Source organism: Anas acuta, chromosome 1 (genome assembly GCF_963932015.1).
Source record: "Anas acuta chromosome 1, bAnaAcu1.1, whole genome shotgun sequence".
Taxonomy (NCBI): Eukaryota; Metazoa; Chordata; class Aves; order Anseriformes; family Anatidae; genus Anas; species Anas acuta.
The window spans coordinates 64,714,515-64,741,261 of NC_088979.1; the positions used below are offsets into that span (position 1 = coordinate 64,714,515).

Genomic DNA, 26,747 nt, shown 5'->3' on the forward strand with positions numbered 1-26,747 from the left:
CATATATATATATGTAACTTTTTCCTCTGTGTTTACTCCTCCTCCTTCCTCTTTTAGTCCCTTTCTGTCTCTATTATTATTTGTTTAAATAAACAAACTTATGTGAAATATAAATTCATCTTTTTTTTTCTCTCTCTCTTTTTTTTTTTTTTTTTCCTCCCAATGTTTTCCAAGCCTCTCCCACCTCTAGCATTTAATACCAGCACTTAACACTGAAAAAGTCCATTTTATGCTGATGGACTTGATATCACTCTGATGATACAACTCATGTCTATATCAGTCCATCATGGTCAGGCCTGAAGAAAGATAAGATATGTTGCTGGCTCCTGGATCAAGTGCTTTCCTTTGCCTTGGGTAAACAAAGGACTGGAAGACAGAGCAGCTATTCCAGACATTGCTCATATCTTCTACAAAGTCTTGTATGCCACCTAAGTTAGTGGAAGCTTAAGCATAATAAAGGCCAATGAATCCCAGCTAGTGAAGGAATCACTTTTGTACTCTAGTATGTAAGGAAGGAAATGTAGCATGGACATCCATGGAGAGAAATCACAGCAATGGATGGTTCTGTGTCTTGGCCTCTCAACTTCCAGTATCTTATAAAAATACAGAGACAAAGCTATTTATTTCTGCCTGTTATCCCAAGTTGTTTACACTGAAGTAACTTCTGCATGTGAAATGTCATGGAGACTGTACTGAATTATAATCACAATAATTAAAACTTCAAGTAATCTGAAAATCAGCACTTCCATGGTTAAACAAAGGTGATGATATCTTTTATCTCTATAATTAGCAAAATGTTTTTTAAGGTAAACCACATAACTCAGAAAGATGCTGTAATTTGCATCAGCATTCTAATGCCCAAATCCATTTTAAGTTCAAAAGTGAAGGACAGAAGGTGTACCTATAAATTTTACAACATAGTGGTTTCTCTCATATGAGTAACTTCAATAGAAAAATAGCAAGGTTAATAGTGAGGCAATACATGATAAGATCAAGAAAGTTATTACCTGTCCATAACACTGTTCCACTGTAAAGATCTGAAATTAAGACAACCAAATTAAGCTCCTTCTTTAGTATCATCATCATGTGGTGTCTGAGAAGGTATTTTACATGAATTTTCCTTAAAAAAATAAAATAATCCTTTTAAATACCCTTTCTTTGTAGAATAGTGGTGTTTTCTCTTACATACCTATTCACTCATTGATCCTAAATTGGGACCTAATACAGTGTCATAGACAATAGTGGCAGCAAAGCTGTTTGCACTTCTCTTTGTTTTTGCTTGCTTCATCTCTCCACATTCAGTTAACAAGCTTGTTCTGTATAAAGAACATAAACACAGTAATTAGTTCACCATAGGTGTATTTAATTTGTATTGTCACAAATAAAAAGAAAAAAATAACACTTCATTTTTTTGGGGGCTTAATGAGATCAGGAAAGTATTTTCATAATTGAAAATAAAGATTATTTTAAATAAGATCTTTTATAAGGAAGTGAGAACATTATAAAGTAGGCACCTTCCAGAGAACTGTTCTTTAAAATAGCAAACATGATAATAAACAAAAAAAATTATGAGTGGACTCCTTACCATATAAAGATTAAAATATATAAACATAATAATTATGAGTACTTGACAGAGTTACACAAGCTCTAATTCTAAGCCATGCTATTTCTGACTGCATAAATACTAGCTAGCACATCCTCTACTGCCAGTAATAAGAAAAGTCCTTGTAAATCATTGACACAAGAGAGAAAAAAAGAAAAAACAGAAAACCCACAGCTAGAGCAACAGGTGGTTCTTCACCTTATCTATGGATACAGCATTCCTTTGCCATTTCAACAAGGAGTGGATGCTGAGAAAGTGGTCAGTCAAAATTAACTGGTTTTCACTTGGCAACTAGAGTTCTTTGAAGATGGACATCCACATCCTATTTCACAATCTTTTTCAGCAATAAAATTGTTGTTAGTTGTTGCAATATAAACATCAGAGAAGAAGAATGCTATATCTTCTGCCCAAGCCTGGTTGTTAAGTCAACAGTGAGAGCCAGTACTGTGTTTTCCAGAGGAATTCAAAAGGTAAATAAATAAACAAATAACCAAACCATGAAATGGCAAGTAATAGATCAAGCTAGCAGTATAGTGTTATTGTCCATGGAGAACATTCTTTTCTGACTTGCCAGCACATGGAGCACTTGCTTGTACTTTATTAGCCAAGCAGGACTCACTTCTGCATTCCCAGTGCACCCAGAAGTCCCAGGAATACAGGACTGGTCTCATCAATTATGGTAATCACGTTAACAACTACTGTTCCAAGACAAGTAGCACTATTTGTTAGGTGGTCACCTGCACCAGAAAATCCCATTGGTTGACCATATGCAGCACAAGACATTTCCTTTTATTGCCCCTATATTTACTGTCCTATATCACTTAACTTCACTAACTGTCCTCTTGTTTATAAGTGATGTGACAGGAAAAAAAAGGAGGTCATGACTCATGATTTAATTAATCACACCTAATTAATCACACTTTCAGGATTTTAAGCAGATACAGTGTTAAGAAACAGACTTCCTTACTGTGCCTTTCACATGGTAACATTGATCCAGAGAGAAAGAAGAGTGCTCATGTCCCTCAGGGGTCTAACTTCTGAGCCATCATTTTGCTGGGAATCACTCCAAGGGTGTATGGAACACACAAATTTGGGAAGCAACCATCCCACAGGATTGCACTTTTCCAGTGTACTCCTGCCCTTTCTAGAGAAATGTTTGGAAAGCATGCACAAGTTGTTGATCTAGAGGTGCACAAAACCATAAGGACTGTTTCCATAGTCTATATTAATAGTAGTCTGACTAAAATATATGAGCTATAATAATATGGCTTGGCTTGTAGGATGACTTTCTCCTAGGTGTTTATTATCTATTTACAGGTGGGGTTCTTTTTTGTTTTGTCCAGAGTTTAATTGTGTCTTAAAATGTGATGTCTTTATGTCCCCAACAGAGAGGGAGCATCCTGATTCAGGTAGTGTGGTTAAGGGGTGGGGTGGCAATGAAAAGGTTGATTTTCCTGGGACTGGAGAGAGACTTGACCTGGATCATCCTCATAGTATCCTCATATGTGAGGTTGTTAGATAAAGATTACTTTACAGCACAACTGCTATGACTGTGATAATGCTGCAAAACACAAGAACTGGATTATTAATTTCTTTTGATCAAATACTGTCAGCTTCACACTGACGAGAGAATTCTAGAGTGTTAGTCCCTCTTTCAATAGCCTCTTTTGGAGATAAAAGTTAGAAAGACTGGCACAAAAGCTAACAGGGGTTTAAGGCACTTGGACCCAAGTTCCTCTTAGCTCTGGTTTACCTATTTCAAGAAAATTAGAGGTCTCCAAGGAGGAAAGTACTTAAAACACTACTTGCTGATGCAAATCAACTGTGGCATACAAGGCTGATTGGTTTGAAGTGAAAGCTCCTACACACCCATGGACAACACATCATCCATCACACTACTGCCTTTTTTGGGAAAACCTCTAGATGTAGTTGCTTTGTCTTGATGCAGAAGGGGAACATGTTGGGAGTCTAGTGGGGTGGGAGAACTTTTTTCCTCTTCAGCTGGAGCTGGGACTGAGCTTGAGCTGAATTTTACTTTTAGAGCAGTGATCAGTAAGATAGTGATTTGATATCTGGTTATCTTGATTTGGTAGTACAGTGGAAAATAATTTGTACTTCAAGTAAATTAATAACACAGATACAGCTAAGCAAAAAAAATCATACAGGAGAAGTAACTGCATAAACTTTTAGTCTAAGGATTATCTGCCATTAAAAAAAGGTTGAGAATCCTGCTAGATTGAGAACTGATTGCAAGACCTTTTTGTCTCTTCTTTACTTCAATCAATAATTTTAGGGTTCAAAATAATCAGAGTGCAATAATTCCTCCACAGGCACAGTCATACAGTGATGAATTACATAGCCCAGTCTGCACGTGTGAACGGATAAAGACAAATTTTGAGCAAAGCTTACTAAATTGAAGCAAAATATGTCTCTGCAACTGACAGATATGAGTCTTTGGTGCTTTGCAAAGCTTAATACTTAATGGGAATAAACTTTGGTAGCAAAACAGACTTGAAAAACAAACAAACAAACAAAAAAAACAAACCATCCCCAAACTCAGTGGAGTGTGTTGTGTGTTTCTTTAAATAGTATGAAAATTGAATTTGACTAGACTTGCTCAAATCAGACCTGTTATCAACAACACATTGTCTCAGGAGACCAACATTTGTCCAGTTAGGGCTTCCTTCATTAATCGTCCAGCATCAAGCAAGCCAAATCCAAATCTGTGGAGAAAAAGCAATTAGATATTTTAAGCAGTGATAAGAACACCACAAATAATCAATTTCTATGGCATTAGCAGCTACCTGGCCCAGCAAAAGTCTATAAAAGCTAGAATTTATTGCAGAACACCAGACAGCTTACAGAGCATTGATTCGTAGTAGTATGCATAGATTGCTGGATTTAAAGAGAAATCCCTAATGGTTCTTTTTTTTTTTCTTTTTTTTTTTCTTCCCTTTAAAGGGAAAACAAGGATAAGGTGTGCATAAGACCAAACTATAGCAAAACAAATGTCTAACAACCGCTGGACAACAATTATATGCAATCTAATGCATAAAGCTCGTAAAAGAGGAATAGCTAAATACAGTTATATTATAGATTTAGACAAATATTAATGTTACTTATTTTTAAGATATCTATTGAACCTTAAAAAACAATAGACTAGAAATAAGTTTTGCATTTGTTCAGGGCACAGATCTTTAGGCTTTAAGGCCTTCTATTCTACCACAACAGTCTCATACTAATGTATCTTGTCTATATTGTCCTTTGTGATTTTCAGCTACTTAAAACAGGCAATGCAAAATGTAACGAACAAAACCTTATTGTCTGTAGCTGACAACACACAATTTGGAAAAACAATATTTGACAGTATTCCCAAAAGACAGTTCCTGCGTGTAGATATTATAACTTATCTTTCCATCTGAACTGAAATACATCCAAACTCAGATTTCTAGCCCGACATTGAAAGACACTTCTTTGACCTCCCATGCACATACACTAGAATATTTCCCCAGAAGCTGGATTAAATCTTGTCTTTCAGAAAGGTATCTAATCTCATTTTAAAGACTCCAAGCTACAGTAAGTCCACCTCCTCCCCGGGTAAGCTCTTCCAATGTTTAATTACCCTTACTGCTAGGAAATGGTGTCTTATTTCAAGGTTGAATTTGTCTAACTTAGCATTCAAATACTGAAAAAGCAGTGTTTGAGAGAGAGCAAATATAAGTGACATGATACATTTTATACTAATCCTAAATCAAAAGATTATGGAAATACAGAAAACATGACAACTAAAGCTCTAGTCTGGCAAACATTTATGCAAGAGAGTAGCTTTCTGCATAGGAAATAGTTTCTTTCAGTTCAGCAAGCCTACACACATGTGTAAAGTTACACCAGGGCTTCAAATAGAATTAAAAAAAAAAAGGCATTTAGAATGACTTTTACTGAGAAAAATATTACGGATTAATTAATAAAGACAACCTTCCTCCACTTCTGTCCTCACTCTGAGCAGTCTTTGAGGTGGGATACCCTAAAGTACTACTAGGAGAAGAAAAAGTGAGAAAACCTTCTATTGCAGAAATCTGATTGCTGCCATAGGGGGATGATCACTGAAATCCCGACACCACCCAAGGGGGAAGGAAAAAAAAAAAAAAGGAAACGAAGGAAAAAAGGAGAGTTGTCAAGATAATTAAAACTTTGCAACAATTCAGTAGTGGTGCTGATAAAAACAGCACTGCTGGCTGAATGCAAATAAGATGGTAAAGGCCCTGTTTGGATTATGGTAATTACTCAGTCTGAAGTTAGCTCCAGCCACACGCACATATGAGCACACACATACACACGCAGCAGTGGAGTGGAACCTGACAACTCGGCTTGGCATGTGATCACAAAATTCCCTGGCACGCTCTCAGGATGCCATGTGGAGCTATTTGTACAGTGAGGTGCAGGACTCAGCGACGCAGGAAATACCAGCGGAAGCGCCGCTGACCTGCCTGGCCTTCAGCAAGAGGCTGCTCCCATACTTATCACTGGCCTGGATTCAAAAGTGATCTCTGAAGAAGGCAAATCAATTGAACACATGTTTGGTCTAAAAATGTCATTTTGGAATATGCTGAGATATTTCCTTACATTAGACCACTTTGTTTGCCCCAAAGATTTGTCAAGTGCAATTGAATGCATACACATCACAATGCGCACTGGTGCCAGAACAAAATAATTTCAATGTGTCCTTTAGTACTCCGATAAAATGCAGGCAGTCAGTGTTGAAACGAGATGCCCTGTGAAAGTCTTGTGCACGCTGGCATTCTGTGTTTCTTCCAGGAACTTGTTTCTTTAAAATTTGGGATCAGTCCAAATGAGCAGATTTTGTGTAAGAATGAAGAAGGGAACCAGCTCAACCTCTCCCCATGCCTTCTAGACGGAGTAGTTGAGGCAGGCTAATTTATGTGATGAAAAATCATTAAAGAAATTACAATTTCAAACTCTGATTCCTAAATAATAAAGCCTTTATGAGGACAATATCATTACAAATAACCCTATTAATCCGTTGATTCAGCTTTAGAGCCAATTCTGATATATGGCAAAGATGTGTTTCTTCAACAATTTTCACAAGTTAATATTAAATAATATTGGCACACACATCACTTTTATAGCTAAGTTCTTTGATTTGCTCACCCTGCACAATCTCTACAGCTGCGTGTTTTATGACCTACCCATCATGGGAGAAGCTCCCATTAGCACCGGCACACACTGGAGGAGATGTGAACTTTGCAATGAGCCCTCCTATCCCCATTCTGGTTTTGGTTAGTGCTCAAAAGACTGTTTTGAGCAGATCAGAATACACACAGCCTGATCAGCACAACTGAAAGAGCACCCGTACTGTGAAGGGCAAGCTTCCCTGCCTGGCATGTTCAAAGTCTGCAGAGACTATATCAAATCCAGATTTATATGTGACTGTGGATGCTGACATGCAGTCCTCTGACCAGAAGGTTCTTTAGGGAAGGCATCCACAGCCCCCCAGTCCCTCCCCCTACCACCACCCTAGCTTACCACCCTTTCCCTCTCTCTTTCTCTCTCCCTGCATCAACCCAGCATGGTTGCTATAACACACACGCACTCACAAGTGCATCAGCCTTGAAGCACTGTGAGGTGCTTGGGTTGCTGTACTTCAGCTGAGACACAAATTGAGACACAAATTAGGTGTGTTTTGACTAGCTGTATGATTTTTTTTTTTTTTTTTTTTTTTTTTTTTTTTTTCCCAAGGAACACTACCTTAAAAGATTATCCTGACAGGTCAAAAATCAAAATTACATGATGTGTCTTCTGAACTTATCCTGGTGATGTTTACACAATATTTTCTCTGAGATTTTATCCTGATGAAAACAAAAAAGTATAAAAGGGAAAAAAGAAGACTATTAAAATTCACCAAGACCTCAACTCTTACAAGTCACCTGACACTATTCATCCAAGACTAGTGATTGTATAACAGAGCTGAAACAACTGGATGCAAATAAGTAATTTCAGCCTAGAGATTCAGTTTGATGGGGTTATCATGGAAAGGGCAGTCAATACAAATTTCACACGTGACCTTAGCATCATCCTTTTCACTTTCCTGTTTTTTTACACATATTTAATATAAGGTTATATTATATTTTCAACTATAAAGGTTATAGTTGAAAAGATGCAAAAGTTGGGATATGATTCTAAAAGAATCAAGAATATTAAGCAGTTCAGAAATGGAACAGTGTTACTTTGCTGCAAAATATGAACATTTATGAAGTATATAATAATACATTATAAAGGCAATTAAAAAAATCCATAAAAGATTACTAGATGTAAAAGAAAGACTGATGAAAATGCACATTTATTAGTTCATATTAGACAAAAAAAGCACTTTATAGCTATATAGCATTAGTATTGCGATAAATACAGTATTTGTACCAAAATGCTCAGTTCTTCTCACTACTGAGAGATATGGGATTATGTGACTTAAAATTGAGGAATAATGATAAGACTTAAAAGAAAAATTGAGGATCCACAAGATCTTGAATTTTTGTATTATATATACATTTTGAGAATGAATAATAAGTTTCTGGACCCTTTAGTGTTTTGTACTGCATGGATTTTTTTATTTTTTTATTTTATTAGTGTGGACAAGTAAATTTTATTTGATAGCTTGTTGTATTTAAAGACAGTGTAAAACTCTCATTGCAAACAGTTGTTTACAGTGCGCTTTTCAGCACAAAGCTGTTTTAAAGCTCAATTGTGCATTTTGCAGATAAAGTGGGAAAACTAACTGAAGGCTGTATTGTAAGCAGTGGTTGCCGTGGAAACCCCAGTTTCAAGAGCTGGTTCTCCATTACCACTTAATTTAGGCTTCCTAATTGCATTCCACTAAATCGGTAGCGACAATATCTGCAGAGCAAAACTGCATGCCCAGTCTAGCGCAAACCTCTTTGAAACAGGCTTTTTGAAAGCCAGGAGCTATAAAAACTCAGCATGACGTGGAGCATATGAGAAACCTGTAGTTCAAATGTACTGCTGCTTGCTTTCTCATCCTTAGTAACTTCAGTGCGCTCCACACCAATCTATTAGTTCAGTCTACCTTAAAGATCATAAAGCTCTGCCATGTGGAAACTCATCTGTCCACCAACACATCGGTGCAAAATAGATTTAATTGTACTCCCGACCCAGTATCATGTCCATCTTATTTTACTACACACCAGCAGGTAGCCGGTGCAGAGCCTTACTTTCCTTGAACTGCCCTTGCTCCATAATACGAGGAGAACAATACTTTCTCAGTTTAAATCATTTGCCACTGTTCAGCTGTGCAGTGAGCTAGACCGCCCATATGTGACCTAAAGAGAGCCTTGTCAGAACCACTAGACATAAAAGCATTCCAATTATCGACCACACTGCTTTAATAGAGGAGGCAACTAATATGATAGTGTAAGTGATTCTGCCACTGAGAAGCTCTTCGTCACTGTCAGATTAACACTTGAGTTAAACTCTTGTAAATCAGTCACATTATGCCGTCGGTTGAGAAATAAACACAGACCTATTATGCTTAGAATTCCAGAGGGCTCTCTCCGCAATAGGAGTTACGCAGGATGCCCTATTAATCTGAATTTTGTCATGTTTATTATTTTGCAATTACTAATGTGGGTAATGTTCGAAAGATTTAAGTTGGCTATGATTAGATTCTGAAATGGATGTACATGCCTAGCAAAACCTTCTGTGGGGGAAAAGAAGGAGCGAGAGGGAGAGAAGAGGAGAGGAGGAGAGGAGACAGCTTACATGTAACTTCTGACTGAAAAAAGCCAGCAGACCACCAATTTAATCAAATCCCATAACTCTTTTTTTTTTTTTTTTTTTTCTTTTAAAGCAAAGAGCGTTTAAAAGCAAAATACTTCAGTGTCTTCAAGCACAAGACCTCCCACAAGCTCACAGCGAAGCGCACCTCCTAACCACTAATGTGGTTGCATTTCAGCCTTCTAATATGTATCAAATGAATGCTGAAGTTGAAAATAATAAGTAAACAACTACTCCTTCAACATTTCCTTCCCTCCAAAGTATTATTAAATGGTGGCAAAATACCTTTATGTCATGTATTATCAGCTCATCATCAGTTTTTTTATTTTTTTTTTCCTTTCTCCCCCCCCCCCACACCCCCATTTCTGCAGATTTTCTCACATTTTTGAATTGTTTTCTGCACTCCCCAAGCTGGCTTGAAACCAAAATTAACACACCTTTATTTTTGATATTTGGGCTTTGGACGTGAGAGAATGGACAGATGAAGATTGTTAACACAGGCCGTGGCTTCATTTTTAGTGTCTCAGCTCTGTGTGTTTAACAGAGCCCTTTCAGATGGTTAGTGATGCTGTGAGAGAAGGAGACAGGGCCAGTGACTAGAAGACCGTCTGTTAAGTTTCCTTGGTCCCACGTTGCTTTAGCTGGACAGATAACTCCCCAAGTTTACCAGATGGCTCCTTTTTCAGTTTATATTTAGATTTAGATTCAGAATTTAGGAGCCTTATCTAGAACCAAGGCAGAGTCTCCAGGCAAAAATAAATACAGATCTTTCTAAAAACTTTGGTCTGAGATGATATGCCAGTGTGTCCCAGGGCAGAAGCAGCAGGAAGGAGATTTGGGTCTAAACACCCTTCTCACACTATCATCTTTCTCTAGAAAAGTAGGGAAACAAGCCTTTGTGTGACTTTTCTTCTGTCTATGTTTCTGTAAAGATCTTCTGGGGAGACAGGGAGAGGAGATAAAGTATTGGGATAGATGGGGACAATTATGCTAAAATTCTGCGGAAGAAGAGGTATAAAGTTAATGGGGTTGGAAACCACATTAATTTTCATCTCACTCTGCTCTTCTGAAGACCTTTAAAAAGGGGCAGTGGCAGAAGCCGGGGAAGGCCAGTAAAATCATATTGTAACCTGAGGAAAGCCAGAAAAGACATTTTTTCTGCTTTGTCTATTTTCTAGGGCAGTCTGTCTTCTAGTCACTACATGAGGCCTTGTTAAGTCTTTGTTGGAACTTGAGGGAGGAAGCCCTTCACCCCTTGCCTTAGAAGAAATGATTTGGGACAGAACTTGATCAAAAGTTACCCTGGGCATTTGCATCAGGTGGCTTCTTTCATAGAGTAGATTTATAAGAAGAGACTGTAGGCATGCATTGTCCTTTCACCAATTTCTACAGCTGGGGGTAAAACATTTATTAAATTATTTTTAAATAAATAAATAATTGCCCACGAGAGACACATAACATTGGAGAAAAATTATATTTTCCAGTTTATGTAATTCACGTCCTAGAAAACAACAAAGAAAATTTAAAAAGCTCTCAAGAGACAATGGGCTCTATTCTGTCCTCACATGCATGGCTTAGTTATGAGTGGGCTTAGAGCCAGCTTCTGTGCTCAGCCTCACACGTGCAATTTCCTCTGACTTAAACAGAGCATATATTTTTATGGGCAGAATCTGGCCTTTTTGTGTATGGGAATTAATTATTATGATTTATTTATTATATGTATGGTATTATAAGGACCAGGGATCCATTGTTTCGCATCTTGGGAGACAATGCTCAGTATTCTGTCCACTGCAGAGATTATGGTCCAGGAAAGCCAGCAGCATGTCTTTGGTGTGAGTAATCTAACTATTGGTCCTGCACACAGTTATCTTTTCCAATGTTAAAGAAGCATACATAAATTTTAGCAACCTAGAAAATAGTTGATTTTCTTGATATGAATTATCCATCACCTGCAGTTTTCCTTGGGCTCTGACTCAGACTTCAGAGAAGGCTTAGATAGCTGACAAATCCCCTGTATCCTTTTCCCATTCCTCCTTGCCCCCATCCTGACAGTACTTGCCACTCCCAGATTCACCAAACGGTAGTCTTCATCCTTAAAACTGATTTAACCTGGGCAGGTATTTGATCTTGTTTCAAGCACCTGCTTTTAACAGGATATACACACAGCTGGATCCAGTTTCTACCCATATGCTGTTTTACTTGACTTGAATATATATTTTTGTGGGCACAGCCTGTCCTTTTGGGGTATGGCTCTAGACAGGCACGGGAGCCCAGCTGGCTCACTTTGCTCAGGGTTTGTAAGTATCTTGGTAGAGGGAGGAAAGGGGGAGGAACTTGAAGGAACGGAAGCCAGTGGCCTTTCTGTTCTGTTGAGGGAACATACCCAACATCTGACACAGCACTGAAAACAGCTGGAGGGTGTTGTTATGTAGGAACTGCACAAACCATCTCTTCCTTTGAATGAATCTCTGTATCAACCATTAAGTTGGATAGGGCTTGAGCAACCTGCTCTAGTGAAAGACATCCTGGCCCATCCAGGGGGTTGTAGTAGATGGTCTTTAAAGGTCTTTTCCAACCCCAACCAGTCCATGATTCTAGATTCTATACAGTGCTTTGTTATTAGGGATTGGAATAATGCAAGCAGCCCTATGGCATGTATGAAACCAGAGGGACTTAGGGACTTACTCACGCTCCTGGATGGGGATGGAAGATTGGGGGCAAGGCAGAGGGCTTTAAGTCCTCAGATAAGATCCAAAACAGCATGTTCAGTCTCCTCTGTATGTTGGATGGCTGTCTGCATACCAGCTAAGTATGGCTAGGGTTCTGCAGGTCTGAGAGGAAAGGGTTTCAGGGCAGGGAGCAGAGCCAGATCAGCTGCTCTCTGTTCCTTGCCACCTCTGGCACCTTTCCCAGTGGAAGTCAGAGAGGGAATAAACACACAAAGAAGTGGTGCAGCTCCAACTCCCCAAGAGGAAATCAACATTTTTTCAAGCTATATGATTCTTGTTTGTAGCTACGTGACACGTTACTTAATGACTGTGAAATACTGCATTGTTCTGAGTTTGAAGATGCATACATCTTTGGAGGACCACTCTCATTTTTCTAAATGCTTTTTAAATGCAACATTTGCAAACACCTTCATTTTCTTGTTGTTGCTGACTCGTTCATTGACATTTTAAGCTAAGCAGCATATGGCTTATAGCTTTGTACAAGCAATTGTACACAATTCATACATTTTCTGGAATTAAAAATCCTTGAAAACATGATGACAATTTTCAGAACTATAGGTTTATTCTTAAACCTAGGGTTTAAGAACCCGTGAGGTCTATTCTTCATTTTTACAGATTTTTCCAAGTGATCTAAAACAAGTTGCTCAGGGCATCCTAATTTCCTAGCTGCAAAATAATAGTAAAAACACAGGTGGATATTTAGATGTTTAATTCCCAGATGTGTTCAATGTACTTTGTGGTCTTTGGATCTAGGGTATTACTGGAATATAAGGTATTAATTATTGTTATCAACATCTAAAACATCTCTTGCTGAAGATTTAAATCAGCTTCCCCTGGAAAAGTAGGAAATAGGATTTAAAAGAACCTCCTGAACCAAGTTCAAGGCCCAGCTTTTGCTGTCATCCACACATCACATAATTGATTTCATGAAGTGCTCAAGTTTCACATTGGGACCAGCTAAGTTTCTTGCTCCCCCTGCTTCTGTTGGAGGGCTGCTCCAGGATTTTGTTCTAGTACTTCTTCCTAATTTCCTGTTTAAGTTTATTCATGGCCATCTTATAACCATTTACTCTTATGTCAACATTATCCTTTAAATAGCTGTTCTGACTCCTTGTATATTTATAGACAACAATTATGTTCTCACTCTTGGTTTTGTTCATGTGAATAATACTTAGTAATATTAAGGGAGAGTGAAATACTTCTACTCTCCCTTATCAGATATCATTTCCTTCTCATCCCAATACACCTTTGAGCTTGTCCCACTTTGATTTTATTTTCTCACACATTGGTGACTGAAGTTGTACATTGGTTGCCTGTACTTTGCCTAGAAAAATAACATTCAATGAAACAAACGAAGAAACAAACAAACAAAAATCAACACAATAATATTGCTAGATAACTCTCCCTCATCACACTTTTGTTTCATCTAAATCTCATAGGCATATTTCATTAACAGGAAGTGTTAAATATGGAAAAATCTATATTTTTCCCAGGGGTCGGTGTTGGAGCCCATCCTCTTTAATATCTTTATTGATGATTTGGATTTGGGAATTGAATGCACCTTCAGTAAGTTTGCTGATGACTCCAAGCTGGGGGAAGTGTTGATCTGCCAGAGGGTAGCAAGGCCCTGCAGAGGGACATGGACAGGTTGCACTGATGGGCAGAGGCCAGTGGGATGAGGTTCAGCATGGCTCAGTGCAGGGTCATGCACTTTGGCCACAACAACCCATTCTACAGACTTGGGGGAGAGTGGACAGAAAGCTGTGCAGAGGAAAAGGATCTGGGGGAGCTGACAGATGCTCACCTGAACATGAGCTGGCAGTGTGCCTCGGAGGCCAAGAAGGCCAGTGGCATCCTGGCTTGTAGCAGGAATAATGTAGCCAGCAGGACTAGGGAGGTGATTGTCCCCCTGGTACTCTACTCAGGTGAGGCTGCACCTTGAGTAAAGTGTTCACTTTTGGGCTCCTCACTACAAAAAAAAACATTGAGACCCTGGAGCGTGTCCAGAGAAAGGCTATGAAGCTGGTGAAGGGCCCAGAACACAAGTTCTGTGAGGAGTGGTTAAGGGAACTAGAGTTCTTTAGAAAAGAGAAGGCTCAGGGGAGACCTTATTGCTCTCCACAGCTACCTGAAAGGAAGGTGTGGGGAGCTGGGGTTTGTCTTCTTCTTGCAGATAACTAGTGATAGGACTAGAGGAAATGACCTCAAGTTGCACCAGGGGAGGTTCAGGTTGGAAATTAGGAGACATTTATTCTCAGGAAGAGTAGTCAGGCATTGGGATGGGTTGCCCAGAGAGGTGGTGGCATCACTGTTTCTGGGGGTGTTTAAAGAAAGGTTGGACCTGGTGCTTAGGAACATGGTTTAGTGGGTGACATTGGTTATACCAGATGGTTGGACCAGATGATCTTGGAGGGCTTTTCCAACCTTAATAATTCTATGATTCTATGACTCTATGACATTGTTTAAGTACATAAATTGTACCTTTTCTTTTAGTCAACCACTTAAACTAGATGTATAAACACCATTTTTTTTCTTAGACCTCAAGCTTCCCTTCCCTCCCCTTCCCTTCCCTTCCCTTCCCTTCCCTTCCCTTCCCTTCCCTTCCCTTCCCTTCCCTTCCCTTCCCTTCCCTTCCCTTCCCTTCCCTTCCCTTCCCTTCCCTTCCCTTCCCTTCCCTTCCCTTCCCTTCCCTTCCCTTCCCTTCCCTTCCCTTCCCTTCCCTTCCCTTCCCTTCCCTTCCCTTCCCTTCCCTTCCCTTCCCTTCCCTTCCCTTCCCTTCCCTTCCCTTCCCTTCCCTTCCCTTCCCTTCCCTTCCCTTCCCTTCCCTTCCCTTCCCTTCCCTTCCCTTCCCTTCCCTTCCCTTCCCTTCCCTTCCCTTCCCTTCCCTTCCCTTCCCTTCCCTTCCCTTCCCTTCTTGTTAGTTCTTCTTAGCTTTGTGTAATCAGCATATTTAATTAATGCATGGTTTCTTTCCTGTACCATGGTTATTAATAAAAATATGACTATACAAAAAGACCAGTCCTGTGTAGGACTCCACTACTAATCTTGGTCCATCTTGGTAGGTCCTTTTCCAGCACAACCCCGTGGTCAACTCTTTTTCAGTCAGTTCCTTACAATTCTTCTAACTGATCTGTTTTTTTCCCAGGTTTAAATAATACCCCTCCTCCCTGCAACTCACTATAACATGATTTATGGATGCCCACAGACTTGAGATCTATTGTATTTCCTTTCTTAAGAAAAAAATCCACACCATTATTTATGAAAGAAAGTTATCTGGGCAGTATGGCATGATCTATTTTTGGTAGAAAACCGATGTATTTCACCACACCTCTCATTTCTTTCAAAATTCATTTTAAAATGTGGCTCGCAATGAGACAGTATTATGAATCTGAATACATGCTGCAACAATCGTACTTGGTACTATAATGGGTTAATCACTGCAGTGCAGGAGGCTGATAGGGAGCCACAAGAAGGTGCATGCCTTAATGAGGAGCTGGTAAGAAGCCCTGGGGCATGGAATAGGGGCTAATATAAAGGGAAAAAATACAAAAATAAATAAATAAAAACAAACCATAAAACACAGAGTAGTATAGAAAGCTGAGTAACCCAAATAAAGATACATTTACTCTTTACTCATTTATGCTGCAATTACTGTCTTGCATGAACAACAGGCCTTGCACAATAACCATCTAGAAAAAACTCTGAAACACTCAAGTAACTCAAGTAACATGATATTACCGTGTACATGGGATATTTCTGTCTTAGACTTAATTTTCCATGTTTAAGGTTTCACTGGCTGTCCCTACTATGTTCATAAGAACAATGGTGAGCTCTCAATTAAACTGAAAATGCAGACTAAAAATTTCACAGTGGAGCAGTCCTTAGATTGGTAGATATAGTGTTCTTTTAGTCAATACTTTTGATATCTGGGGATGCAATCTGTTTCCAGGCTCCTTTATTTTAAAATAGTAATTTCTGAAATATATCAAGTTCATTTGAACTGAGAAGAGTCCAGAACTATTTGAAAGAACTATCTCTAACATGTGGTTCAGAATAGATCCCCTGCAAATGTGCATTATGCAATGACACTGATCAACTTCACAAGAAGTTGTTCAGGTTTTCAGGTAAGACTACATTCAGTTACAATCTCAGAAGGGTCAGTAACATCTCAAATGTATTATTTGTCTTAGTGTTTTGGATAAATCAGGTTGTTCTTCCTTTTTTTCTTTTGCGTGTGTGTTTGCGAGGTCGGGAGAGCAAAGACAGAGCTGTAGAATCCTTGAAAGACATGAGAAGAAAAAGACAAAGCAAAACTAAACCAAAGCTGTTAGACCTTCTACAAACATTTGGCTTTGTATCCTGTCCAAAATAGTTCATCAATCTCTTGCTAACCCTACTACTTTATGCATCAACTAGATACCATTCAATTATATTTTATCCAACAGTCTTTTTATTAAGTTGATATTTTGCTTTTAAAACTGGCACAAGTGTGGTGTTTATAATACATATGTTCTTCACAAATTATTAATTATTGGACATTCTTTTCTAAGATTGATTAATTGTAATAATAAATCAATATTACTGTACTTAGAACTAGGAACAAAATCAGACTTACCGATTATTTTGATATCCACATAAGTAAACCATGGAGGTAGCTTCCATGTCAAAGAATATGATCCTCAAAAACCCATTTCTGTAAAACAAAGGTAATTACATAGTCTTTAAGTAAAAACAAAACAAAACAAAACAAAACAAAACAAAACAAAACTGGAGTCTCACTGAGATATGAAACTAGAACAATGTAAAAGAGTGTTTACCTAAACACCAGCTCTATGCTTTTCCTTTCCCGTATATTTATTCTCTTTTTATTCTTCTATTTTTTTCCCCGCTACCAGTCTTTTCCTCTTGACCCTCTAGCCTTCTGTTTCCTCCTTTCTCTCTTTCAGAAAGAGAAGAACCTCAGAAGCTTTGGTGACAGCGAGTAGCATCAATGGTACAACTGGAAAAATGCCTGTTATTATTTTCTGTTGTCTTGCTCTGTCTTGTGCTCTTTCTCTTCTTTCCCTTAGAAAATGCTGTACAGGATCATACACAGGTCTCGCAGGTCTAATATTCAATCTCTCTGAAAGTACCAGCATATCAGGTCTCCTCCTGTTCTTTAACAGAGACTGACCTAAAGCTTGAAGTGTGGGATTAATATCCCTCTTACAAAACAGATAACTACAAGTATTTTGTACTGTCTGTATAACTATCTTACAGAGCCCTTGGCCTCAGTGTCACACAAGGGCAATTATTGCCACAGGCTAATTACATGCTGTGGCTGGGGAGGGGAAGTATTTTCTTTTCATGAGTTTCCAAAGCCCAGCTTTTACTTTCAGGCAGTATTTCCTTAGCCTCATATAATGATAGGACAGGGAAGATGCAAGTTCCTGATACACCCCTGCTAATTGTTTTGGAAAAAATAAATAAATAAAAAAAAATGCAAGCTTCTATTTTGTCTCCTTCTTTTATTTTCAAAGTCTCCCATTCACTATCTGTTACTAATGTTTTTATTGCTGAATAGCCTTAGCTTTGCAGAGTCTCTGCACTAGGTATTGTATAAACATTTAAGAAAGCAATATCTTGCTCTGAGCAGCTATAGCCAACACACTCATTAAGGAGCTGTTGACTCTAAATGTGCCATGCACACGTGTGGCTGTGTGCCCTAGAGTGGGATGTCCTCCCAGAAAAGCAAGATCAGTATTACTCAGCTGTTTGCTGACATACATCCCCCTGCATGGACTCCTTGATGTGCAGTATGTTGTAGTGTGCTGCATCCTGTGACTCGAGCCTGTGGGTGGCAGGGAGTGACAAGGACTCAGCAGAGCTTCAAGGTTGGCCACCGCAGTGGGTTGGGAATCTCTCATAGCCCAAAGGCAGGATGCCACATGAACCCCAGGGGCAGCAAGCCTGGGGCAAGACACCCCCTCTCTGAGGGAAGCAAGTCCTCAAGAAAAGGAGAGAGAGAGCTGCCATGAGCAAAGTCCTGGGGGAGGAAGAGGCAGGAGAAGATTGCAGTGCAGTTCACCAACTGTAAGGGAAGTGTGGGAGGGGAGGATCTGGTAGTAAATAGAAACAGATGGGCAAGTTCACAGGAGAGGAGGTGGAAGAAGAAAAAATGACTTTCTTTGGGAGGATGGTGGGAATTAAGGCTGGAAAGCTCAGAGAAGGCGAAGTATCCTCCTGTTTCAGATAAGTTTTGTCCCTAATACTAAAATTCAGGAAAGATAGGTCTTCCATCAGCCCCTGAAAGAACTTACATACTAATAAAGTAAGAATAAAAACATGTTTGATTTTCCACTAAGCTGATAATAGGTACGTTAGCATATGTATGAATAGCTTATATATATGTATATGATCTCAATGTTTTTTTTTGGTGGTACTTTTTCACCATTTCATCCCAGACTCAGCCACATTCTGCCACATCCTCAAGAAACAAAACACCACTTGTTTCCCAACAACAAGGAATGGTCTAGATGCAGTAGCCTAAGTAGTGAGGAAATGCAGGTGAATTAATTTTAGGAAGCTCCAAGTGAACAGCCTACATAAAATAGTAAAAACAGTAACTCTGAATATTATTGAATGGAGAATCAATTCCTAAAGAATCATTTTCTATTAAAAACAAAACAAAACAAAACACAAAACAACAAAACAAAAACAGTACATCAAAAATCTTATCAAATTATTCTTAAAAATTAATTCAGCTAGGGCAGATCTGCATACAAACTTCCATGAAAGTGATTAAATTGGTACTCATCTATATTCTTGCTATGCTGTTGAGTATCTGTGTATGGACAGTTATTGTGGCATATAACTCTCTTCTATTGATTTTTCTTAAATTATCATTATATTTATTTATTTATTTATTTTACTATAATCTGTTACCCTTACTGTATAAAAGGAACCAAAGAGGGACTTGAATGAAATTAATAAAGAAAATAATAAAATAAAAGCCTATATCATTAATTTTGGTCATTGTGGCATGTAGAAAAGTTTCTGTAATTTAACTCCCAAACTCACTATTTCTGTCCATCTACAGTTGCTACAGGACTGATGCTGATGATGCAGAGAAGTCCTCCAAGTGACTGAAACATCTATTCCTCAAAACTACCAGTCTACCACAAGTTAATTGCTTATCTTGCAGGCTCTCCTAATCTCTGTATGAGTGAAGAGAAAAAAAAAAAAGAGATGAAGAGATGTAGCTGGATATGCTATTAGGGGTAATGTTCAAACAAGAATGTAATATACAAATATTACTTTAAACCCTATCCCATCAAGAAACCGCTGAGACCTCTAATTCTTGTGATGATACCTTCGGGAGCTGTAGGGCATCTCGAAAACATTGCTGCATGTAACAGTAAGTCTTTAACAGCATGTGAATGAAAGTATTGTATTGCAGGAATATCACAAGAAATAATCCATGTAGTTGATCATTTCCATTTCCATTTAACAAACAATTTGTTACCCAGATACAATTGTTACTGTGGAGATTCCATAAGCTTAAATTTGGGATGATATAGTAATTTGAGAGATGCATTTCAAACATCAGCTAAGGGAACTCACTGGAATGCTGAGACATAAATATATCTGCATGGAAATCAGGGGAAATAGGGAATTACTGGCACTGTATTTAAAAACAGACAAAAAATTATAAAACTTTATATAAATATAGACACTTTTACCCAGGATGCAGGAGACTAATCAAGTTTCTTGTGATGAAAATTTCTTTTTTATTATCATTATTGTCTATTATTTGCATTGTGATATGCCTTCAGGCCCTGCACTAGAAGCCAGGTTCCATTATAGTGGATATCGAGCATGTAATGAAAAGACAGCCTCCCCCTCTGTAGCGTTCTTGAGCTAAATTTATGTCTATATTTCAGGCAGAAGACAGAAGTGACTGCATGCTGCAAGGAGATACTGGAGTCAGTTTTAAGTTAGGCAGTTTGGTAACCTAGCCCCAGGAATGGGGGCTCAGTAAGGGCTAATTACCCTTCCTTCTTGGCAGATTTTGCAAAGGTGGCTGGGAAAAAAGCAAAAAGTGAATCTGGAGGGGAAGAGAAAAGACTAAAGAGCGAGGATAGCTGGCACTGTTATCAGATTTTGCATGTAAACAAATGGCTCAGGAGCACATAAGGTGTAGAGGGAATGGAAGGTTAGAGGTAAATATAGAGTTTGCAGTTAGACCCTGTCTAATGGCAAAATCCCTGCTGGAGGGTAGCTGTGTAAATTAGCCTGCCATCTTCGCTGTACACAGGATGCTCCTGGTGGAAGAACATGCAGCTAGCATCCCTCGATGCCACTAGGGATTAATTGAGCATAATGTCTTTTGGAAAGTAACAGCGTTTTCTTGGAAGGCAACAAGGGAAAACGGATAGTTTTGCTGTGTAACTGAGTTTCATAATGAAATGTTGCCATACGGTGAATCCTTGTTGCCTCATTACTCTTAAACCTTTATTAAAAAAAGCTTTTTAATTGTATTACTTAATTGTTTAATTTGGGGATCTTACTGCACAGTTCCATACCAGATATATGTTTGGCCTCTCCTGCATGTGACAGAATAGTACTCAGAAGTTGGGGATATGAAAATTAAGGTCAAAATAAACTGTTTTCTCTCCTTTCTGCATACACATTGTGGCACAGTCTAATTTTATTGCCCATTACTCTTAGTCTGTTTTGACATTTTGCAAATCCTCAAATGAAGTGTTTAACCTGGAAATGTAATATGTCCATAACATTTATGTTATTCTGTAGTGTTTGGTTCTTTGAGATCCAAATATCAGGGGATGCTTAAACAAAACTTAGGAAATTTTTAAAGTAAAGAGTTTCAATCTTACATAGTCTTAGGAAAAAGTGTGTGGATAGAGTGCTAAAAAAGAGGATTCTCCATTCAGCATGAATAGAAACTCATTTTCAAATGGTTATAAGTGGCTATTTAACAATTGGTAGTTTTAAAGTTAAGCACAAGCAGACAACATTTCTAAATTTAAGTGGTCAGCCTTTTGTGTTAGACTAAAGAAAAAAGTTTTAAGACATTTTAATTGGGCTCGAAAGGATCTGCATATTGACAGCAATTGCTCTGTACATTCAGCACTTTCTTTTCTACTAGATTTCTTTTTGACTTCTGTTGTGATTTTGATTTATGCAGCTTTTGCTGGACTGGACACTCCAAACTGTTACACACTTCAAAGTGAAAAAATGTATGGGTAACAGGAACTAAAATGATAGTGCAACATGCAGGAAAATTCTGGGTGAACGCAAGGGGTGAAATCTTAGTGCTACTGACATAGATGCGAATCTTGTTTTGCAATTCGTGAACCCAGAAATATATATGGGAATGTTACAATATTGTCTGAGAAATGACAACAAATGGCAAGGTAAAGGTCAGCATCTCCTTCACTACTGATAATAACATGACTGACTTTGAAATCCATTCATTCAGCATTTGTTTTCACGTTATTTCTATAATTCAGTGTAAAGTAGGAAAATTGCTGGCTTGTGTCCCTTGGTGTTTTGGTGAAGCAAAGGAGCCAGGAGAGAAGGGGAAACAAAGTGAAGGTAGTTTTATTAAAAAAGGAAATGTAGTATATCCATATCTTCTTCTGCCTCCAATAAAATCTGAAAATTTTCTTCATGCTCAATGGAACCAATTTACTTACCTTGGATATCTGTTACAATTAATGAAGGTTTTTATAGGTTAGCTTGACCAGTCTTGGTTACTAGCATGGTACTAATGCCTTGGTTTTCCATGGACTGCTGCCACCTTTCATTAAATAAATGTCAGCTTTCTTAATCAAAAGAAATGTTAATGCAGTTATACTAAGAGACTGTAGAAATCAACCTGATCTGGAACAATAGGTCTTCTCAAGAAGTTTCTTTCATTATATGTAAATTAATGGTAGGTTGAGGAGCATATCTTTCTGATATACATGTATTTACCAATACATAACACAGAAGTTGATAATAACAGGGAACTTTTCAGGTCTGTTTACTGTATTAATGTTTCTGAGTGGCTTACAACAAGTAATTAAACCATTGGCCTTACAACATCCTTTTATATGAAGTATGGTCAGTGAACAAAATTACACATTACATTTTTAGTGTTCTTCAGATATCTTAATTCTGAGCTATCACTCTTGTTTAATATTAGCATTGTTGTACTGCTTTGTATTCCCATTCATGGACACTACTGAGATAGATGGGGTAGAAAACACAGAAAAAAATACAGAAATTGACTCTTTAAAAGCTTGAAAGAAATATAGAAATTCACTCTCATTTAGCTTGAAAGCTAGGCATAAGTTGGGAGGCAACAGTTGAAGAAATAGATAATTAAGGGTATATCAGACACAGGCAATACAGGTTGATATGGTAGGCAGTGTGCGCAAGGGACTAAAGAGTAATTATAAATTGCATTATATGTACTAAGTGACTGCTCAAGGTAAACAAATATGGTTTCAGTAACTAATTGATATTCAAATAGAAAATAAATAACAAGCAACTGAGCATTATAAGGCTCTAATTCCATTAAGGGTTCAGGTGATCTCATAACAGACAGCTCAGCTTTGCACAGATAGCCACCCTGATGGACACCAGCACCCTTGCTGAACCTAATGGAAATTACCTGGAATCTGTCCAGGCATCCTCAGTGTTGGCTTGTGTGAGTGAAGTGTTTTGTTTGTTTGTTTGTTTGCTTGTTTTCTGTTACTAGAGCTGCTCAATGGAATTATAGCCTTTTGTACTCTTACACTTTCCTCTTATTTATGTGTAGTACCAACTCCACTCCACTACGTACTACACATGCTTCCTTTGACACCACTTTTTTTCTGTGCCTCAGGCTCTTGAAAACTTCCTATATTAAGCTCATATCTCCCAAGCCTTGATGTTTCAGACAAAGAGTCTATTATGACTCCTCTCTTCTGCCTTTGGTGGACTTGCTATACTATATGAAGTCATACCTAAACTACAGAGCTTTTTCATAGGGGTTGGATGTTGAACAGAGTATCCCATAAATTATGCAGTATCTCTTTTTGGAAACTTGGAGAGCTCTGTGAAACATTTATAAGGCAACCTTGTATAATAGAAAACTGGCATTATATGAGATTTCAGGAAACTGAGATTTGTGAGCATCTCTGAGAAGTTTACACATTAGTATGCAAGGTTCAGACAAACTTTCAGCAGTGTGTAAGAAGGTTCCTCACTGCCCAGCAAGCCAAAGGAAACCTCAGCCCCCAGTGGGCCTCTCTGAAGCAACACACAAATAAGCTTCTCTACTTTTTTGGCCGTCTCTTGTGGAGAAAGGGTTTTAAACATAGTTATCAAGCTGTTTTCTTGCAGAATGATAGAAATGGAAGTCCTGAGGTGTGTTAATGCTGTCTTACTTTTAGCACTTGATTTAGTTGATGTACTGAGACCGTCTCTCTTCAGGGATGTTCTGAAGAAGTAGCCATTAACAACAAAAACAGCCAATGTGCTGAATGAGTGTGTGGCTAAATCTGGATAGTTTTAATACTGCATACTGCATGTTTCAGACTTCCTGCCTCATGGAAATAGTCATAAATAAACTGCCACCCTCTGTTCCTCATGGAAGTGACATGAAATGTTAAAATACTAGGTGGGGGGCAGCAGAGAATGAGAGAGAGATCCAATTTCATTAACTTGCATGTCTACAAGGGCTGTGCCTGGAGGCCATTGCTGGGTCTGTTAACTCCATGTGCAAAGCACTGAACAAACATAGGAAGAAATAGCTGTCAGCCCAAAGAATCTGCAGACCAAATACAGAAGAAAGGTGAGAAGAACAGAGAAACACAGAAGGGTACACTGTATATGAGATTTGTTTCAGTCATGTAGTCCCACACACAGTAAATTCTGAGGGGGGTAGGGAGGAAGGGGAGAGAGGAAGAAAAAAAACAAACCATAACAACAACAACAAAACCTGACCAGAAGTCCTCAGCAAATACCCTTCAATGCTTTTTTTTTTTTTTTTTTTTTTTTTTTACCCAGTAACTGGCAGGCAGCAAGCCCTTTTTATGCGAGGATATTGACTACTTCATCTATGTTTCTAAGTTCCCAGTTATCAGTTTGCCTGGCAGAAATTGTAATTCTGGCATCAATGTTACTGCTGATTACCATTTCACAGGTAGCAAAGAAGTCTAAATTGCCAATAATAGTTGTGAAAGAGTTAGTGAATGAAGAGTAGAAGGCTGGCAGAGAGATACAGTAAGGAATTACACAAACTATAAATTGCCTAATTTTGTCATTTGACATATTCCTTTTCCTCTAAAAGTGGGATATTATACAAAACAGGCCAAAATGAGATACCTAAATTGACTTAATCTGTGATAGAATGTTAGGTGCACAGGAATTAATAATATAGTAATCAAAATAAAACATCTTAAAAGAAAAAAATATGAATTAAAATGCTTTTAGCTTTTCAGAAAGGGAATCCCATTGTAATTAGATCATGAACTAAGGCCTTTCACTGCTGCAGATTCATACTGTGCACTATTTAAGTGCCACCTCTTGATTCTCATACTGCAGCTTCTAATAGCAAACCCTGTTCTGCTTTTCTTTGTGCAAACCCAATCACATCACATCAAATTATACAACTAATTAACACAAACTCCTTAAAAAATTGCATATTATTTTGGCAAGCCAAATTAACGTCAGTCCCCTGAAACCATGTTTAGTAATTCCCACTGACTGTAGTAACGCCTACTACTGAGAGAAGGGCTAATCAACTACAGGCTCTCCTGCTGATGAGCTGAACCAAGTAACCAGATGTTTCTGCCTCCTAGGCTAATGAAAATGTCATGCATGTTTTTCTCTCCACCTAGATGAGGAACTAATTCCACCATGGACATGATCTAGGTAGTTCTTTTTTGCCCGGTGTTGCATTGACAGGTCCTGCTAGAGAAGTCTGAGCAGGTATAGCCTTGCTAAAGGCACTCTGGCTTGAACCTAGCTAACACAGCCTGCTGAGACAGCCTACGTCTAGGGCTTCCTCACACAGGATATGGTGAGCAGAGGGAAAGCTGATGAACGTCACTATGGAAAAAAATATTTCTAGCATATTGTACTGTATACAAAAGCTGGGCAAAATATGTTTTTTGTGTATTGGTAAGAGGTCCCACCGGCATTAAATTACTTAATGAGATGTCTATTGCAATTAAAAGAGGCATAACATTTGTATTAACATTTTAAAGCTTGCTTATTTCAGGAGTGTCAGTTTACATGAGTCTAAATAGGCAATAATGAACATGACGAAGTATTCCATATTAAAACTGAGTACTGTGTAACTGCCTAGTAAAATCTTAATATTAAACTATACTGTTGAACTTACAGGGCAGTATAAAAGCTTCATATTTAGATTTATCCTATTTTGAATCTCGAATAATGGAGTTACGATTAAATATGAATACAAATGAAAAAAATGCATTTGCGTGTAATCTTACAAAATACATTTACATGATACATTTACTTAAAAAGCTTACAGCATACTTTGATGGATGATAAAGTCATTTTCAGAAACACAAAGCTATAATTTAAAGATACTCTGTAATTATTTAACAGCAATATTTTCTAACTTCAGCTGACTTGTACCTCTCATGCTAGATGTTAGTGATAGATTAATAAACAGTGTATCAGTAAGCACCACTATACAAGCAGCTTATCTGGTGTAGAAAAAAAGATATGCGATACATTTAAAATCCTACATATGGAGGATGGGAGTTAGGTCTGTCAATGCAGCTTTGGTTTGAGAAGTGCAACGAATGTGTTAATTTCAGACCCCCCCACCACACAGCAGCTAAGTATATTCTTTATTTTGTTTTTGAATCAATCTGCAGTAGTATATATAGACTGTAAGCAGAAGTTAGTCTTTTTATATTTTAAATTTCCCTAACATGCTCATTGCTGTATTAACATCTGTTCTGAAACTCCCACCACCACAGCAAGGAGGCATCAATTAACATCAGTTTGGAAGTGACAGATATTCAGTCAGGGAGGAATAAAACTCTATAACATTTTTTTTGCCAGCAAAATCTCATCATGTGTGCAAAGATGTAGTCTACTGGTAGCACCAGTTCAATATTTGAGGAGATGGATCACTGGAAGAGTGAGGTTTGCCTCTCATGAAAGGAGACATGCATGAGCCCTTAATTCTAAATTCAAAGATAAGGCCACTGAACTGAGAGTGACCTGGCTCCAGTCCCAGAAAGTTGTGTTTCATTGGATTTAGTTTCGACAGCAGAAAAATCTTGCAGGGTGAGAGGCAGTCTTTCAGACAACCAGGCTCAGTTACCAGTGAAAAAATACAAGAATATTGAAATTTACCCAGGATACTGTGGCTTGCTAGAACAGACTGCGGACTACCTGACACCTGGTAATCCTGCATGTCTTAATGTGCAAGGTAGTAGTTACTGAAACACTGGCGGTTTCTGGCTGGGTTACAGGACCCGCTCCAAGAACAGTGGGGTTGAAAAAAACTTCTGTTTGATCATCAAAAAAGAAAATACAGTGTTTTGCAAAGATCAATGTTCAAGAAGTGAGAGAACAGCCTTGGGCCATCTTGG

The 26,747-nt window shown here is 38.3% G+C and overlaps 2 long non-coding RNA genes across 6 annotated transcripts in view; one reads left to right on the forward strand and one right to left on the reverse strand.

Moving 5' to 3' along the window:
- LOC137855580 (uncharacterized) overlaps positions 1-1,248 on the forward strand; it is a 64,750-nt gene extending 63,502 nt beyond the window's left edge. The window contains exon 7 of one of the 2 annotated variants that reach the window (XR_011095812.1): positions 175-1,248. This is a non-coding gene — a long non-coding RNA (uncharacterized lncRNA). The remainder of the gene's footprint in view (positions 1-174) is intronic. The other variant, XR_011095813.1, reaches the window with a different exon arrangement.
- Positions 987-26,747, reverse strand: part of LOC137855592 (uncharacterized) — a 162,659-nt gene continuing 136,898 nt past the window's right edge. For 3 of the 4 annotated variants that reach the window (XR_011095821.1, XR_011095818.1, XR_011095820.1), the window contains 3 exons: positions 16,754-16,831; positions 1,802-4,326; positions 1,190-1,316 (listed from right to left, as the gene is read on the reverse strand). This is a non-coding gene — a long non-coding RNA (uncharacterized lncRNA). Of the gene's footprint in view, positions 1,121-1,189; positions 1,317-1,801; positions 4,327-16,753; positions 16,832-26,747 lie in introns of those variants that run through there. The other variant, XR_011095819.1, reaches the window with a different exon arrangement.